Source organism: Canis lupus, chromosome 20 (genome assembly GCF_011100685.1).
Source record: "Canis lupus familiaris isolate Mischka breed German Shepherd chromosome 20, alternate assembly UU_Cfam_GSD_1.0, whole genome shotgun sequence".
Lineage (NCBI taxonomy): Eukaryota > Metazoa > Chordata > Mammalia > Carnivora > Canidae > Canis > Canis lupus.
This window is the reverse complement of record NC_049241.1, coordinates 20,111,474-20,128,593: the sequence shown is the minus strand read 5'-3', so window position 1 is coordinate 20,128,593 and position 17,120 is coordinate 20,111,474. Positions and strand designations below refer to the sequence as shown.

Below are 17,120 nucleotides of genomic sequence, written 5' to 3'. Positions count from 1 at the left end.
GATCCATCACGGAGAGGATTAGGATTGCGTGGCAGGAATGCACAGAGGGAAAAAGAGCTGATGTTCAGATTTTAACTCCTGAAATAGGCACTTGAAGCCCATTTCCGAGAATTCAATAGTCATGAAAGGCAACGCGCTTCTGATGTACAAAACTGGTGTCTGTGAAAGGAAAACATTTAATAGCTTTATAGAAATGGGTTTTTTTTCCTCCTCCGAATCAAAAGGCAAAGCCGTGAAGGAGGAGGACATAAATTTATCTACAAGAAAGAGATTCAAAAGTGAGCAGACGCTGTGGGGAGACCCACACTGGCAGGGAGGGAGGGAGGAGAGACGAGGAGCTGCGGCTGGGGGCTCACGGGGCCCGGAGGGTCACTCAGAGACAAGGCTGTGTCGTCCTCGAGAGGTGGCCTGGTCCATCCTGTCAATCAGGGTCCCCAGAGCATCCAGCCGGAGACCCTTTCCTGAGGAGACCATGGACAGAGGTGAGGGCAGGGCGAAAGGAAGCAGTAAGGCGGGGGGGGCAGACACCCCGAGACCAGCAATCCAGGGAGGCCCTTGTTCCTCAGCCAGAAGGGGTGAGGGGGGCTGGGGTTTCTGATCCATCCCAGGACGAGCTGGCACCCCGGGGCTGTGGGACGAGCTGGCACCCCGGGGCTGCGGGAAGCAGAGTTTCTGCCTGAGTGCTGCTGTGGAGGCAGCAAGGAACAGGGGAGAAATCACGGGCCCCTCCTCACTCTGAACTCCTGCTGGGGCTTCCACTGGGCCCTGGAAGCCACGCCTAACATGTTTGGGGTGTCCCATGCCATGCCCCCCCACCCCACACCCTCTGCTGACTTCAGCCCCAGCTGCAGTGAGATGCGTCATAAAGCTCAGACTCATGCTGACAGCATCCCATTTCCAGTGCACCCACTCTCCGCTCGGGGTCCTCCCAGAAGGTGGGGAGCCCTCTCAGCCAGTCCACGGTGACACCCAGGAATGTGGGGCCGTGGGCAGCTCGTGGACAAATGCCAGGAGGTCTTGGCCCATTCTCGGGGTCCTAGCAGCACCTTTGGCTTTGACAACACACCCTTACATTGCCTTTCCTGCCTTCCCTGCTGCCTTTTCTCCTGAGTCCGGAGACCAACCTACCACGACCTGCATTCTCTAGAGGCAGACTCTTGGGCCGCATTTTTGGGCAAGATCTTTATTAGGAAACCTAGAGAAGGAAGGAGCCCTGGATAGAGGGAAAAGGTGAGGTGCGGTGCAGGACCAACAAAGCTTCGGGGAATTTGGGGCGAGCCCCCCTGGGGCTGCATGGCCAGGCCTCACCATGTCCACCCCTTCAGGCTGTGGGAGCAGAGGGGATGCTAGCAGCCCCCAGAAGGGAGGGCCTGACCTCAGGCACTAGAGCTGCTCTCTCTGCAGCTGGGGCAGATTCTGAAGGAGCTGACTGCCCTGCCCAGGCCACCAGTCCTTCCTTGAAGGGGGATCTGAATGGCAGCTCCCCGTTCACTTGACCTCTTGAGAAACCAGCAGTCCTCAAGTCCTCATCTAAGGCTCTGCTTTGGCGGAAGCCCAAACAAAGACAAAGAGCAAGGCGCTGCTGGGGTCAGCATCCCAGGGCCCTGAGCAGGGGGAGAGGGGAGAGAACAAGCTTGGATGGGGGCTGTTCCTGCCCGGTGCTGGGGAGTCCTGGAGCAGCACAGTGAGCTGAGGGCAGCTTCCTCTTCCACGGAGCTCTCCCATTCAAAACTGCCTACCTGAGCCTCATGGAAAGCCTGTGTGGCTGCTTGGGACACTCCGAGAACCCCGCACGGGGAAAGCCTTCCCTCCATTCCTCAGGAGGAACAAAAGGGAACCTGCCAGTGACGTCCCTGTGCAACTGACTGTGCCACCTGAGCTAGGGGTCATGAACTCTACCTTTATTTAGGGATCATCCAATTTATAGCTTTTATATTACATTGAAGAGAGCATCACCTGGCGAGTGCCTACAATGACTTCCAGCACCACCTTTTGCATTTAGGATGTTTACTTCATCCAAGAGATGAGGAAAATGTGACTCAGAGAGGTTATGTAACTTATCCAAAGTCACACAGCCCAAAGCAACAGAAGCGGGATTAAGAGACTCCTGAGTGACTTCACATTCCATGTAGTTGGCACCATCAGGCACTGTCTTGGGAAGTTCTCCAGCCACGTATTCGCCCCCAGCTCTACCCCCCCACCCCACCCCCAGCCCCGGGCCTTCTGGGGCAAAGCAGTAGCCTGGATGGTGGCTTTCCCAGTTAGTGCAGGATGGCCAAAATCAGGCCAGAAGCCCAAGTTGGATTTCCAGCAGCTTCACAGGCACCGTCTTGCTGTCTTCAATCACGCCGTAACAACCCTGCCTTGTTCATCACTGCTTTTCCTTGCCTCCCCTAATTTCTCTCCATATCCTTTATGATGAGCCATTGCATAGCGAGTGATTTACAGTCTCTACTCTCATCTGCCTAGGGGTGGGGGTGGGGGTGGGGGGAAGCAGAAGTAAATTGGCTGGAGCGCTCCAGGAACCTGTCTCTGACTTCAGCCCCTCTCGTTTACCCAGTGATGCATCACGCTGTGTTCTAATGGCTTCGTAATGGGCAACTTAATCTGCCATTAAACTGACTCCAGAAGCACCTCTCGCAGGATGCCTTGGCTGTTGGTCTGCTTGCTGAACCACAACTGCACGGTAGTGCCTGTCCTGAGATGGGTCGGTGTCCTAGGAGGACACCTTCTCTTCCTTCTGGGGTCACAGGCTCCGATGTGGAGGGGGCCGCAGAGCTAATGCTGCTGAGTGAAACTGGTGGTGGGGATCCCGGCCATCTGCAGAAAGGGGCAGACCCAGCTCTGCAGCCCAGACTGTTACCTTGGGGGATCTGAGCCCAGATCTTCCAGTTTCTCAATACGGCCAGGAATGCAGGATTTCATGTATAATCTCCCCCGTTTTAAAATGTCAGCATCTATTTAAAAACATTTTTTAAATGCTGGGCAGGCCAAAGAAAACATGTCAGCTGGCAGCTTTGGTCCTAACTGTGAACTCCATCTCCAAGAGACCCAGAGACTCCCCACCGTGTCCTTCCTCGCCCCAGAGATTTCCTATAGCTCTGCTCAGCATGGATAAGAAAATAATAAATCGGTCACTTCGCTATCCAATTAGCAGCCCGGGGCACATTCTTTCCTCTCCCTGCTGGAGGAAAAACAAACAAACAAACAAACAAACAAACAGGAAAACCCTGCCCTGTTTGGATTTGGATCAAGCCAGTGATGTTACCACCTATTTGAGGCTCTCTGGGGCTTGAGTTCTGGAGACAAACACATGCCTCTGCCCCAGGGAGCTCCTCTTACACATGGGTCCCAAGTGCCAAACCGCAGCCACCCACCGCAAGCCATGGATACTTCCCCGCAGGCCCCGAGGGGAAAGGGGACTCTGTGCAGGGGCAAAGCCAGGGCTGGGAACCAGTGAGAGTGAGCCTGGGGGTGTGGCTGGCCTGAGCCGAGCGTTGTCAGGGTAACTGCAACTTCCAGAGCCCTCTGATCCCTTGGAGACCTCTTCTATGGGGCTCTGGGGTTTTCTTTCACAGGCTGTACTCCATTGTCAACATCCCGGCAACACATTCCCTTAAAGTTCTGAAGAGGTGTCATTCTTGAGATGTAGTGCACAGTGTGAACCCTGCGGCCAAACCGCCCGGATTTGTATGCCAGCCTTCCACGTAGCATCTGAGTGAGCTTGGGCAAGACACTAGACTCTTCTGTGCCTCAGTTTCCTTATCTGTACAATGAACTGACCTTGAAGGTAAGGATTGAGTTAACATGTATAGCACATCTACAGTAGTTCCTGGCACATGGTAAGTACTATGTAAGTGAAAGGTACTATTACTATTATTATTATTATCATGAGAATCTGCTGTCCCCTCAGCTAAGAGGACTCATCCATCAACTGGTGCTTCTGTAAACGGACGAGCTCTCTTCAGAATGCCAGACTCCTCCTTTTACCACATTCTCTCTCCTCCTTCTCCTCTGTTGAAATTCTACCCAACTTTCAAAATCTACCTCCAATACCACTTCCTCCTCCACCAGATAGAGTGATCCTCACTTTCCTCTCGACTCACTTTCTGCTTTATTGGCAGGTAGACTAGAGCACATATCACAATTTATCTTAGACCGGAACTATGTGTGGATATGTCTTATCTCCTTGGAGACAGTGACCTCATCTTACTCTTTATATCCACCGTAGCACTGTGTCTTCAACATAATAGGTGTTAAGTCAACATTTGCTAAAGATATGTTAAATGAATACATGAATTAGATGCCCTGTAATAACCAGGGAGACTCAGCCAGAGTAAGTCGGAGGTTTGAGGGCTTAGAGCGCTCAGAATGGATTTAGACTTGGCCAAGGGAATCTCAGGAGCTATCAATTATAATACGAATAATTACAATAATAAAAAACAACAGTGGTAGCATTGACTGAGCGCCTGCCATATGCCAGATGCTGTTCTAAACCATTTACACAGGATATTTTCTGGAATCCTGACAACCGTCTTGTGAGATGTGTTCTCTGTTCGCCATCTCCCTATTCTAGGTGAGGATGCTGCAGTAATTTGCCCAAAGACGAAGAACTGGTCAGTGGCAGAGAAGGGATCTGAACCAGGGATCTTGGTTCCATAAAAGCAGACCCTGAAATCAGTATCTGAGAGCAAAGAGTTCATCTGCAAGGTGGTCCCAGGGAACACGGGAAAGGAATGAAGAGATGAAACAGAGAAGAAAGCCAAGGGAATGCATTAGTGCCTAGGGTATCTCTGTGGGCGATTAGGGCTCAGGCCAGCCGGAGACCACAGGAAGACTATGGAGCACATGCTTCCGGGACGAGGACACGGGTGTTTATCCACCAACCCCCATTCCTCTTTGGTCGGGGCTGCTGTCAGGGGCATCATCCCTAGGCATACCCAGCCATGCCTGTCTATAAGCTGAGCATACTCCAGTGGCCAGAGAAAGCTCCAGATAGGGGACACATGGCAATGGTGAGTGCCAAGGGGATGGCGGGGTGAGGGATGGTGCTGCCATCGTCTTTGACACCAGGACAGGCTGATTCCAAAGCTCTTTCTATCAGGCCACAGGCCAGTTCTACTCCTGAAAAGGCTCAGAAAGCCCACACTTCCTGATGCTCTTTTCTGGACAGCAGATGCATCCTCTATGGATATTTTTGCCAGTTTTGAGCATTCTCATGATGAGTTCCATCATCTTAGGGTCCTACTTTATATTTCTTAAAACATACACACACCCAAATCACAGACATAAATTGGCAGGAGGGATGATTTCCATTTTGGAAGAAGTAAACTAAGGGGCACCTGGTGGCTCAGTGATTAAGTTTCTGCCTTTGACTCAGACACTTGGTCCTGGGGTCCTGGGATTGAGTCTCGCATCAGGATCCCCACATGGAAACTGCTTCTCCTCCCTCTGTCTATGTCTCTGCCTCTCTCTGTGTGTCTCTCATGAATAAATAAAATCTTTTTTTTTTTTTTTTAAGGAAGTAAATTAATGCGGAAAGGTTAAAGGAACTGGCTCAGGGTCACATGGATGGCTCATGATGGAGCCATAGGCAGATACAGGCCTTGGTTTTTACAGAGTCAGAAATGAGCTTTTTCAAATTCATTCGTTCATTCAGGTGAAAATATTGGCCTTTTGATCTGCTTGATAAAATCTTAGAAGTAAGCTCTCATGGCTGAGGTGAAATTCAAGACCCATGAGCTGGCCAAAATCCTTTAGAAATGAGTCACCCAGATGTGCAAGAATGGCCACTTCCCTAATATTACTGTAGCACACAGTGACAGGGGATCAGAAGGACCAGCTGAACAGCACGAGGCCCACTTCATTTTCCCTCCTGCCGCCCCAGACAACCCTCTGGCAGGCAGCAGGCTTGGGAAACAAACAAGCAGGGATCCACATCCCACTTTGGTCTGTTGTGAGGACCTCGGATGGGGGTAGTGCATCGCTCTGAGCTCTGGTTTTCTCACTAATCAAGTGGATATAAACAATAGCGCCTACCTCCTCGTGTTGCCATGGGTATTAAATGAAGTACACGCAGACGGTGGCTGGCCTAATGCCCAGGTGCCAGTGGACCAGAGAGAATGTGGTCGAGGGACAGCCCCCATGCTCTTTCACGGATTTACAGGGAGCAGCTGCTGAGGAAGCTGGAGGTGACCAGGGCGAGCGATGGCACATAGGACTCTTTTCTGTGTTTTAAAGAGATGGACTCTGCCACACAGAAGAAAAGTTATCAACGATTATTTTATTAACAAGCAAGCATGAAACAGTTCACAAGACCTCTTTTGTCACAACCACCCCCTCGGCATGAACATTTACAGAGGCATTTAGTGATTGTGCCTCGTGATTATCTTGGGGCCAACTTTACAGACCTCCCTGAATTCTTATACCCTGTTCATGAAAACACGTGCATGCCTCTAAGGGACCTGAGCCGATCCATGTATCGGCTTTAGTTTCACCAAAGACAGCACACTTCTAATATTCATGAGGCCGGTCAAAGGTTGATATTTACACACACACACAACCTCATCTCCACCATTACGGATGCTACTGAGCAGAGCTTTGGTTGTTACACACAAGATGTGGGAAACAAAAGGCCTTGTAGCTGCTCTCTCCAGAACAAGCCTCTCTGGCCTTTCCCAGGCCAGGCGCTCCTGACTGGGCTGCTCTTAGCACCACTGGGTGCAGAGTCAGCGCTCACAGCACCACACTAGATCTGTGAAAGGACCTTAAAGAAAATGAGAGTCATCCTCAGCCTGAATATAGTTAGTATTCAGTAACTGATAGCAACTAAGGGCTCTTAGTGTCAGTATTGGGACAAGATCATCCCATATCACTCCCTCTGCTTGAACTCTCAGCCAGCTTTGACTCCCAGTGTGACTTTTTTTTTTTTTGAAGATTTTATTTATTTATTCGTGAGAGATATAGATAGAGAGGTAGAGACATAGGCAGAGGGAGAAACAGGCTCCCCATAGGGAGCCTGATGTGTGACTAGATCCCAGGACCCTGGGATTACGACCTGAGCCAAAGGCAGACACTCAGCTGCTGAGCCACCCAGGTGCCTACGACCTATTTTCAAGAGGAAAAGAACAAATTGGTGAAAAACTAGAGACTCTAGAGCCTCCACCCAATTAGCACTTGCAAAGACTAAGATTAGGAGGTCTGCATTTCCAAGGCGCACCAATTGGAAAAAGGAGTGGTGGACATGGCACGGAGCTATCCAAATACCCCTTAAGGAAGGAGGCAGCCAGTCAGAGCTGTCTCCTCTCCAAAGCCTGTCCCCTTCCATGGGGGCTGCTTCTAACGACTGACAGACAAGGGGGCGTCAGAGCCCAACACCCCCCCCACTCCAGCTCCAACTCAGATGACTCTGAGGGGAACTCCCAGGGGAAGATACCCTGCAGAGGTGGCTGAGGACTTCTTCGTGACAGTATTGCAGCTCCACTTCTCCCTTTGCCTGGTTCTCCTCCCTCCTCCTCTCCCCTTTTCTTCCCACCCCTCCTTTCCCCTTCTCTTCCACAGACGTTGCCTCCTGCTCACCGATGGCAGCTCGGAGTTGGCTTCCTGGGGGATCCAATGGGCAAAAGGGAGACAGGAATGAATTGAGCTGCACCATAATTTATGGTAGTCAGAATTCAGCTCTGGGGCTCATGGAAAGTCAGGGATCCTCATGGTCTTCGTGGAAATGCCAGGAAAACCTTTGAAGCCAGGCCACTGAGGCTCAGCATGTAGAGGGAGGACTTTCCACTTTCCCACACTTCTTCCAGTAAATAGCTGGGTGAGACCAGATTCAAACCTTAATCCCACCTGCCTCTGGAATCTCTCCCTTCTCAGCTTTCAAGTGTTTATCAAGAGACCATGTGCTCAGGAACAAGGCTTCAAGTGCAAATGGATCCTGTGATGCTCAGAGGCCAGCAGGGCATCTTAGAGCCTCATAGGTCACTGGTCCAAGCCTGTTACTATCAGCTGAGGAAACCAAGACCTAGAACAGGGGATAGACAAGTCCAAAGTCTAAGTGACAGTGGTGGAGTTGGGGCAGAACCTGAAATAGTCCAGAATTTTCTTATTTACTTAACACCACTGTAAGGAAGGCAGATATGGCGGGGGGGGGGGGGGGGAGCGGGTGGAAGGAATGGGGAGAGGGGTAGAGCAAAGACTTTTCCTTCACAATCCCATGGCCTGGAGCAAAGGCTACCCCAGTGATAACACAAGTGGCCATCTTTTATGGAGCACATACTATATTAAACACTTTGGCTCTTTTAAACCATGGTCTCATTGAATTTTCACAATAACCCAATAAAGGTGGGTAGTTATTATACTCCTATTATCTGAGAACAATCAGACTCAGGTGAAATCATTTGCTCAGGGATGCCCAGCTGACAACGATGGGACAATTTCACTTTAGTGTCCTCTCTCTTCTAATCAAGTCTTCTCTAGAGTATTTTGCTGTTCCTTGCTCACTTTTTCTAGCCCTCTGAAGATGTCATTTCTTTCCTTGGCTTGTTACTCTTCCCCTCTCTTTCAGAACTACCAGAAGAGGAACATTATCTGTCCTGTAAATGAGTGTGTAGGACTCTGGCAGCCTCAAACAGTAGGAGGAACTCGAGATCAGAAGATTCTGGATTCAAATCCTGACTGTCACTAACTAACTAGCTCTGTCCCTTGTCTTAGCCTCTAGCTCCCTATTGGTAAAACATTAAGTAGTAGACTTGTGATTAGACTTTTATATCCTATGAGAGCAAAGCTTTTCAGACCCTCCTCTTCCAATCTGTCCTCACCTAGAGAGTTATGAGTAAAGATGGCCTCAGGGCTGACAATTACTGTAGCAAGAAGAATTGTAAGGAGGGGATATGCAGTTGATATTCAACACAGTCAACCAACCAATGGCGACTGGCCTTGGCCCTCAGTTTTCCCATCTGTACAAGGGGAACGAAGATAACAGAACCTGCTTCCCGGGGTTGTGTTGAGATTTGAATGAAATAATGTGTGGGAAGTGCCAAACCTGGTATCTCACAAATGATCAGTGAATAGTACTGTTATTATCATTACTCCAGGGACAATGGATGCTAAGTCCTGAGAATCACCCCTGGACACAAGCTTGAACCTAGAGAAAAATCTGGACAAGTGGTTCTGAAACTTTAGCATGCATCAGAATCACTTGGAAGCAGTGCTGACTTCATGGGTGCTTAGAGGACTCCATGTTTTATTCAATGCTTTGCTGACACCTCCTTGAAATTCTTAATTTCTGAACAAGGGACCCTGTGTTTTCCTTCGGCATTGGGCCCCACAAATTATGTAGCCAGTCTTGTCTGGATAACTTATTAAAAAACACATAAAACTGGGCTCACCTCCAGAGTTTCTGAATCAGTAGGTCTGGGAGGTAGCCCCCCAAATTTGCATTTCTAACAAGTTCCCAGGTCATGTTTTTCCAACTGGTCTATGGACCACATTTTTGAGAACCAATGATTGAGACAGTGGCTATGAACACTGGTTTTACATCAGAATCACTTTCTTTCATCAGGGAAAGTACCTGGGCTCCACCTCCACCCAATGGAGTGGAATTGCTCTCAGTACATTCCTGGCTTCAGTATTTTTGAAAAGCTTGCCAAGTAATCCTAATGGACAGTTGGGACTGAGAACCACAGGGTTACAGCAGAGAACCCTGACTTCTGTTCAGGGAAAGGAACCCCTGAAAGCATTATCCACATAGCCCAAGGACCCATCTAGACCCATTGCTGTGGGGAAGCTCCAGACAGGGGCCAAGGAGGCTATGTGTTCAGCAAATACCTCAGATGATTCTTACTCTGGGATAATTTAGGAAGAAACATTTGGAGAGGCATTCTTCAAGCTTTACTGTGCATTAAACACCCCCAGAAAACACCTGAGGTCTTGTTAGGGAACAGATTCTGATTCAGCCCATCTGGGGTAGGGCCCATGAATTTACATTTCTTCCTTGCTCTGGGGAGTGCTGATGTTGCTGGCTCAGGGACCACACTCTGAGTAGCTCAGATCTAGGCTGGAGAAACAAGAAAGTGATGGGGTGGCTAAATTTTGGTGAAGCAATCCCCAATTGTCCAATCCAAGAAGCTGGAAAAAAGGTAATGCACCCAAGCTCTGCTGGAGCATAACGTCTTCACTTCATTGGATGAAGCTACATGTCACACATCATTCTCAAAATGGAGTCTAAGGAGTCCCCCCCCGCCCCAACGGTGCATTCTTATCTGCATTCATATTGCAAATAAGTACTTTAGTGCATTTGTAGGGTTTTAGGCCAATACTAACCCCCAAAGGAGTTCCTGTGTTCGACTCATCGAGCCTGGGCCAGAGACATGGCTTCTATTCCTAGCTCTGTCATTTGCTGACTTTGGGACCTGGAAAGAGGTCAGCGCTCCTATCTGAGCTTCGATCTCCTCAGTAGCAAGAGTGGCGTAATACGCATTATTATTATAACAGCTTATTTGATCACTGCTTCTGGACATCAGAACATGAAAGATGTTTTGATAACAAAATTCCACACCAAACGTCATTCCTGTTATTTGTGCATAGTAACTGGTTCTTACGTAACCTCTTCTCAACTTTCCCACACCTTCTAGGTGAAACTGACCAAGATGTGACATGCTTCACGGCCCTGGAATGCTTTCCCTTCCCTTAGACCACATACCTTTATTGAGCTCCCTAGGAACCTACCAGCTGGGTCAACTAAAAATACAAGAAGAGGCAGTGGGGATGAATGGCAAGTGAGACCAGGTTCTCTAAAAGAACTCTCCAAAATGTGGAAACCGGGATCCCTGGGTGGCGCAGCGGTTTAGCGCCTGCCTTTGGCCCAGGGCGCGATCCTGGAGACCCGGGATCGAATCCCACATCGGGCTCCCGGTGCATGGAGCCTGCTTCTCCCTCTGCCTGTGTCTCTGCCTCTCTCTCTCTCTCTCTGTGTGACTATCATAAATAAATAAAAAATTAAAAAAAAATGTGGAAACCAGAAGAGTTTCCCCAAGAGCGAGTGGAGAGGTGTGTCCAGGTAGGAACACCATGAACAGATGAACTGTATTTAAGGATCAGTAAGGATCCCGGCTGCTAGGATGTGATGTTGGAACAGGTCCCCTTAGGGTCTCCTACAGCTGCAATGCCCCTAAACCAGCTCAGTCCTGTAGGGAAACGGAGGCTCCAAAGGAGGGACTGTATCAATGAAGCAGCTTTCAGTTACAGGTTAACAAACAGTCTCACAGAAGCCTGAAGCACTGCCTAAGTCAGAGATGATTTTTTTTGGCAACCGAAACGACAAGTGCCCGGCCCACCTGTAGGCCGAACAGTCACCAGCAGATCTCCCTCGCCAGAGCGCTGTCATAAATTAATCTTTAATTTCCACCACCGGGTCTGTGGCACAGCTAATCACGACCACTAATTGCTACGACAAGCTTCTCCCTTCTCTTTTTATGTTTCCATATTAGCCTGTTTAGTATGCTTTGTGTCTGTTTATTTTATAGCCGGAAATACTTTTAATAGCCTAGTAAATTGAAAATGGACTTTACTACCATCTGACTTTACCAGAGTTTTACAACCATTCAATTAATGGTATCAGTAATCTTCCTTCATAATTAGGCGGTTAGTAGCTTTGTCAGGCACTGCTGTTAACTAAATTAGTACTCAGCATCCACCTAATCGTATTTTGGGGGGCTCCAAATAGGAAGCCCTCAAGCCGGGGGCTGCCAGGATGGAGTGCCACGATTAGCTGGCTGTAAATACCGCCTGCAAATATATGGTTTATTATAGTGATAACGGGCATTTGTAGCTTACATAAATCTGAGCATTCCTGCTGACAGAGGAGAAATGGTTTTCCCCGGTTGCTAGGAAATAGAGTTAGTTCCTGGGTCTCACATGCTTCATTGCCTTCTCCAGGCAGCTGATGGATTCTCTACATGAGGGGATGGCAGCCGTTAGCCACCCCAGAGCGAAGGTAGAGAGCATCAAACCCGATGCCCCCAGTGTGCACACCCGAGGGGGTCTCCTCCGTGCCCGAGGATGCCGGTGAGCTACAGCTGTGTGCAAGAGGCAAGCGGAGGACGGGGCTAGAGATGTGGGAACAATGATCTGAAGGCTGATTTTTAATGTCGGGAAACAATCACAGTCTCATATGCTGGAGAATTTCTGCCAACTGTCATACTTTGAAAGGAGACAGATTGTGGAAGCGCGTGCGAGATTGGCAACTGGTAACATATAACCCAAGTGGTCCCATTTCCATATCTGCAGCAAGTAAGGCCCCCTCAATGTATTTCAGTATTTAACAAAAAAATTAAACTCCTTTGAATAAAGAAAGAAATGCTCCCTCTTAGATATAGCTCAACCCCAAATATTTCCCATGATTGAAAAAGCAAAAGGACTGGAATTTCATAATGCAGGCACATGTGAACGAAACTTCAGTAAATTATTCAGCTACGTTTCCGACACTCTCCTGAATGTTCAGATAGTGGATTCCAAACACTGACTACTTACTACCAGAATTCCATTAAAAAAAAAAAATCTGGGTAGCTGCCAGCCTTTCAAAACTTCTGAATTCTGACAACATTTGAAACTGGACTGAGTTCTAGGTTCTTGGGATATCAGGAAGCCCTCACTAGAGGTTTGGAAAACAGGGTCTTGTAGGAACAGGGAAAAGCAAATGGATCTATCTAAGCTGAAACACAACGATGGCCTGACTTTAATCAGCAAGTCAGTACCGTAGAAGGAATGGAAAGCCTGAGTTATGATGCAACCACTGCCCAAGACGAGCTGTGTGGCCTGAGGTAACCTGCTCACCCTTTCTGGGTCTGTTTTCTTCTTCACAAAATGGGGATAAAAAATATGTGCTCAGAGAATTGTTTGGAGGATTATCAACAGATGCCGTGTATTGTAAAGCACTCACTGCGGGTTAGGGTTGCTACCAATGTTAGCTAGCACGTCCTCCTCCTTATCCTCTGAAATGTCCTAACCAGACTTTACCCCTTTCCATTCAGTTCAACAAATGTCAAATTCTGCAGAAGATGCAAAACTAAGGCCCTACTCTCAAGGCTGTTTGGCTAACCTTCCCCCCCCCCCCCCCACAAAAAACCCAAAAGCCCTGTGTTTGGGGGGAATGGAGTCTTTTCTCAAATGTGGAAAGAGCATCTGAAATTTCTGTCATGTGGGCCTCCCTAAAACAGCCTCTGAAAGCCATACACCTGATGGCACTGAAGGAAACACAAACGTGGGAACCGACTCCATGGTAGACGAGACTTCTAAGAAGGTGATTTACACTATGAGCGGTTTGCTGGGATCCCTCCAGCAAAGCCTATTGGTGGACACAGGCTCGTCGTCCATCACTGGAAGACTATTCCCTCATAGTGAAGGAAAAGTGATCACCCAACTTGGCGACAACAAAATATCCTGTTCACTCATAAGAAACTAAGGAAGGTCAGGAAGATGCAGGGAGGCACTGGAGGGAGGTTGGTGGGAGCCCACAGAGATGGGCGAGAACCCCAGGGTAAAGAGAGTAATAAATCCCTTGAATGGAGTGGGTTTTGATTTGGGAGCAATGGAAAAGCCTGAAGGAGCATGAGAGGGATGAATCACAAGGATCAGAGGAGGTCAGGCTGTGAGAGAACAGGACATAAGGACTAAGCTGAGCAGAGTTCAGACAGAAGGCTGGACTGAGTTCTAGGTTCTTGGGATATCAGGAAGCCCTCACTAGAGGTGAGGGTGGAAATGCGCCAGTTTTTGGCCATCAAGGTGCCTGGTGTGTGCTTGGGGGGCAATGCAAGGGGGGCCAGCTGGAGGCCGTCTGACGGGGTTGATGGCTTAGGCCTGGGAATACATAGCCTGTGAAAACCTTATGGGTACTCAGCTGTGTCAGGCTAAACTGAGGAATGAGGGTGTATACATACAATTTATGTACCTGTTTGAACCCAAAGCTTGCAAATAAATTTAGCTCCTGGCCAACAGCCTGAGCACGTGTGTTGGGCTGGAGGACTGCCACGGAGGACAACCAGAGTGGAAATTGAGAACAGATGACATCCTGTGCGATCACTCTTTGGAGGAAAGCCACCACCCACCCACCACCACCATCCACTCTGCCACTCAGCACCCACCCACCCAGGCCCCGGGGAGCTGTTAGCAGGCCAGGGTTCTCAGGACAGAGCTTTGCTTCCCTCCCAGGCTGCTCTGTCTTTTTCTGAGGTCACATTTACCGACTGTGTGAACGTGGGCAAATCAATTTCTCTGCAGCTTCAGTTTCCTCCCTGAAAAAATGGAAATGATAAAACTGTCTACCTCATAAGGATTAAATAACTCAATATCTATGTAAAACACTTGGAGCTCAGCGTGACAGTATGTACTCAGTGGAGGTGGGCTGCCATTATCGGTACCATCACAATGGCCAAAGAAAGCCTTTGGACACACTGCTCACTCCACAGTCGATTGGTGCCCACCTTCCATGCGTTCATGCGAAGGATACAAAGATAACACACAACTCTGTGCTCCAGGAGTTTCCCAATATTCGCATTTTAAACTGGAGTTTTAAATAATTTAACCCCAAAATGGCAGAGAACTTTGAGAGTATCTTGCACCTTGGTGAAGCCACAGAATGTTCTGTGCAAGAAGACTTTTGGGCAACTGTTGCTTCTTCATCCCTCAAATGCCAGGAATTTCACTTTACCCTCCCGACAACCTGAGATAGGAGCTATTACTGCTACCCCTGTTTTATAGACAGGAGGAAAAAAGTATATTGCTGTTAGTTATACAACTAACAGTTTCACGATTAATAAGGACGGAGATAGGACTCGAACCTATAATCTAACTCCAGAGATCAATCTGTAGACCCCGTGTGTTCTAATGTCTCTGAGCGTAATACGATACGGATGCCCAGGCAAGGAGAAGGTGGTATAAGTTGCAGCAAGACTAATTAAGGAAGGTATTTCTGAGAGCACAGACTCAGAAGACAAATGAGAGAGGGCCAGCTAGGGAAAAAGGTGACACTCCTCATAAGTTTAATGTTTCTGTCTGGAAGCGAGAAATCAATGAAATAATTTGTCAAGGTACAATACTGACTGCATACCCATTGGACACATGCCATTTTGCCTCTCCAGGGCCTGGATTTCAGATGTTACTACCTCTGATTAGCCCTGGAAATCTTACAGCACCAGGACACCTTCTCATCAAATACGGAAGGAATGACATGCTCTCCCCTTACAACTCCCTGGGCAGCCCTGACCACGGGGTAAGCTTTAACACGCCAAATATTAGAATGGTAATAAAGCAAGGACTAAACGCTCAGAACGTGGCGGTTCTAGTTGGTTGCAATTAGGCGCAGGACTACCTTCCCGTTGGTGAGTTTGGAAATGTGTGGAGGTACTTCTGTTCGTCCCCATGGCTGGGAGGCCCCACTGGCATTTAGTGGACAAGGGCCAGGCTTGCTAAACATCCTGTAATGCATGTAGCAGCCCCTCTCGAAGAACTGTCCCACCCCAAATATCCTTACCAATCCTGTCGAGAAACCACGGTAGACATCTCCAGGTCCCACACCCTCCGCAGCCACCAACTGTGGCCATGTGGCTGTGCTGAGCAGCACTACCTCTGACTGTAGACCTGGAGATGGTGACAAAAAGCCACCTACTCCTGGGCTCATTTTCCACTTACAGTGAGATCCACTTCCCCCTCTGTCTCAGTCTGCTCAGGCTGCCATGACAAAATACTATAGAATCAGTGGCTTCAACAAAAGAAATTTGTTTTCTCATAGTTCTGGAATCTGGAAAGTCCAAGATCAAGGTCTTGTCCATTTTGGTTCCTGGCCTGTGGACTGCCGTCATCTCTCGATGTGCTCCTTTGACCTCTTCTTTCTGCATACATGTGCAGAGAGAGAACAAGCAAGCTGTGTGTCTTCTTATAAGGACACGAATCCTATCATGAGGGTTCCACTCTCATGACCTCTTCTCCATCTAACTGCCACCCAGAGGACCCATCTCCAGATACCATCTCATTGAGGGTTAGGGGTTTAACATGGGAATGGGGCTGGTAACATTCCTCACTGGGAGGTCTTATACAGTGACTATTTGAACCTTGCAAAGGGCAAATTATCTGTACTCTTTATGCAAAGTTCAGAACTCTGGCTAAAAAAGCATATAACTACAGGCCTCAGCCACAGAAGTAATTTTAGGAGATGGGTACTGATAGTAAAAAAGTCAAGCTCAGAGAATTCTTCAATAATAAATGGAATGAAATATTGGTGAAAATAGTTTTCCAATAGCACACTCCTGTGGCATGGCTACCTGGAAATCTAGCCCTGACGTGCTCATTTACTTTATGATTATTGAAAAGCTTCAAACGACAAACGTAAGAGCTTCCATTATGTCACTCCATGAAGTTTTCTTTTGAGAAGAATAGGACCTGGGAAGGGGTCCTTCTAAAATCTGTGGCCTGTGATGTCTGCTAAAAGCTCCTGCTATGCCTCACTTCAGGGCCATTTCTATCTTCCATTTCTTCTTTCTATCTTCTATCTAGATCATATCTTGTGGGCAAGTCTTCTCATGAAACTAAGATTCTACGCTAAGAAATAGTTCTTTCCTCTTTCTCAAGTCCGCATTCATACCCTTGGGAGAGGGATACCTGGGTGGCTCAGGGATTGAGGGTCTGCCTTTAGCTCAGGCAGTGATCCTGGGGTCCTGGGATTGAGTCCCACATCAGGCTCACTGCAGGGAGCCTGCTTCTCCCTCTGCCTCTGTCTCTGCCTCTTTCTCTGTGTCTCTCATGAATGAATGAATAAATAAAATATTTTAAAAATAATACCCTTGGGGGAGAGGAGTCTACTCATATCAGAATCTTGTTGTTTTTAAATGATGGAGCCCCTACCCAAATTTGCTTTGGCAAGAACAGAATTATTTTTTTTTTTTTTTTTTTTTCAAGAACAGAATTAATCAGTCTGAGATCAGAAAGCCCAGAAATGCTTTGGCTTCAGGCACAGCTGGATCTAGACATTTCAGTAATGTCACCAATAAGCATCAGCCCCTCTCTGCCTGTTTCCATTCCCTCACTTTACTTTCTTCTATGCTGGCTTCATTCATTCTCAGGGCAGTTGC

The 17,120-nt window shown here is 48.2% G+C and overlaps 1 long non-coding RNA gene across 2 annotated transcripts; it reads left to right on the top strand.

The window, feature by feature from the left end:
• Positions 1–334: 334 nt before the first annotated feature.
• Positions 335–16,667, top strand: LOC111091277. 2 transcript variants are annotated; one of them, XR_005374761.1, is made up of 4 exons: positions 335–482; positions 3,579–3,790; positions 15,135–15,265; positions 15,785–16,667. It is a non-coding gene; the product is annotated as an uncharacterized LOC111091277 (long non-coding RNA). The 2 variants fall into 2 exon arrangements; XR_005374760.1 differs by having other exon boundaries at positions 11,935–15,265.
• The last annotated feature ends 453 nt before the right edge of the window (positions 16,668–17,120 follow it).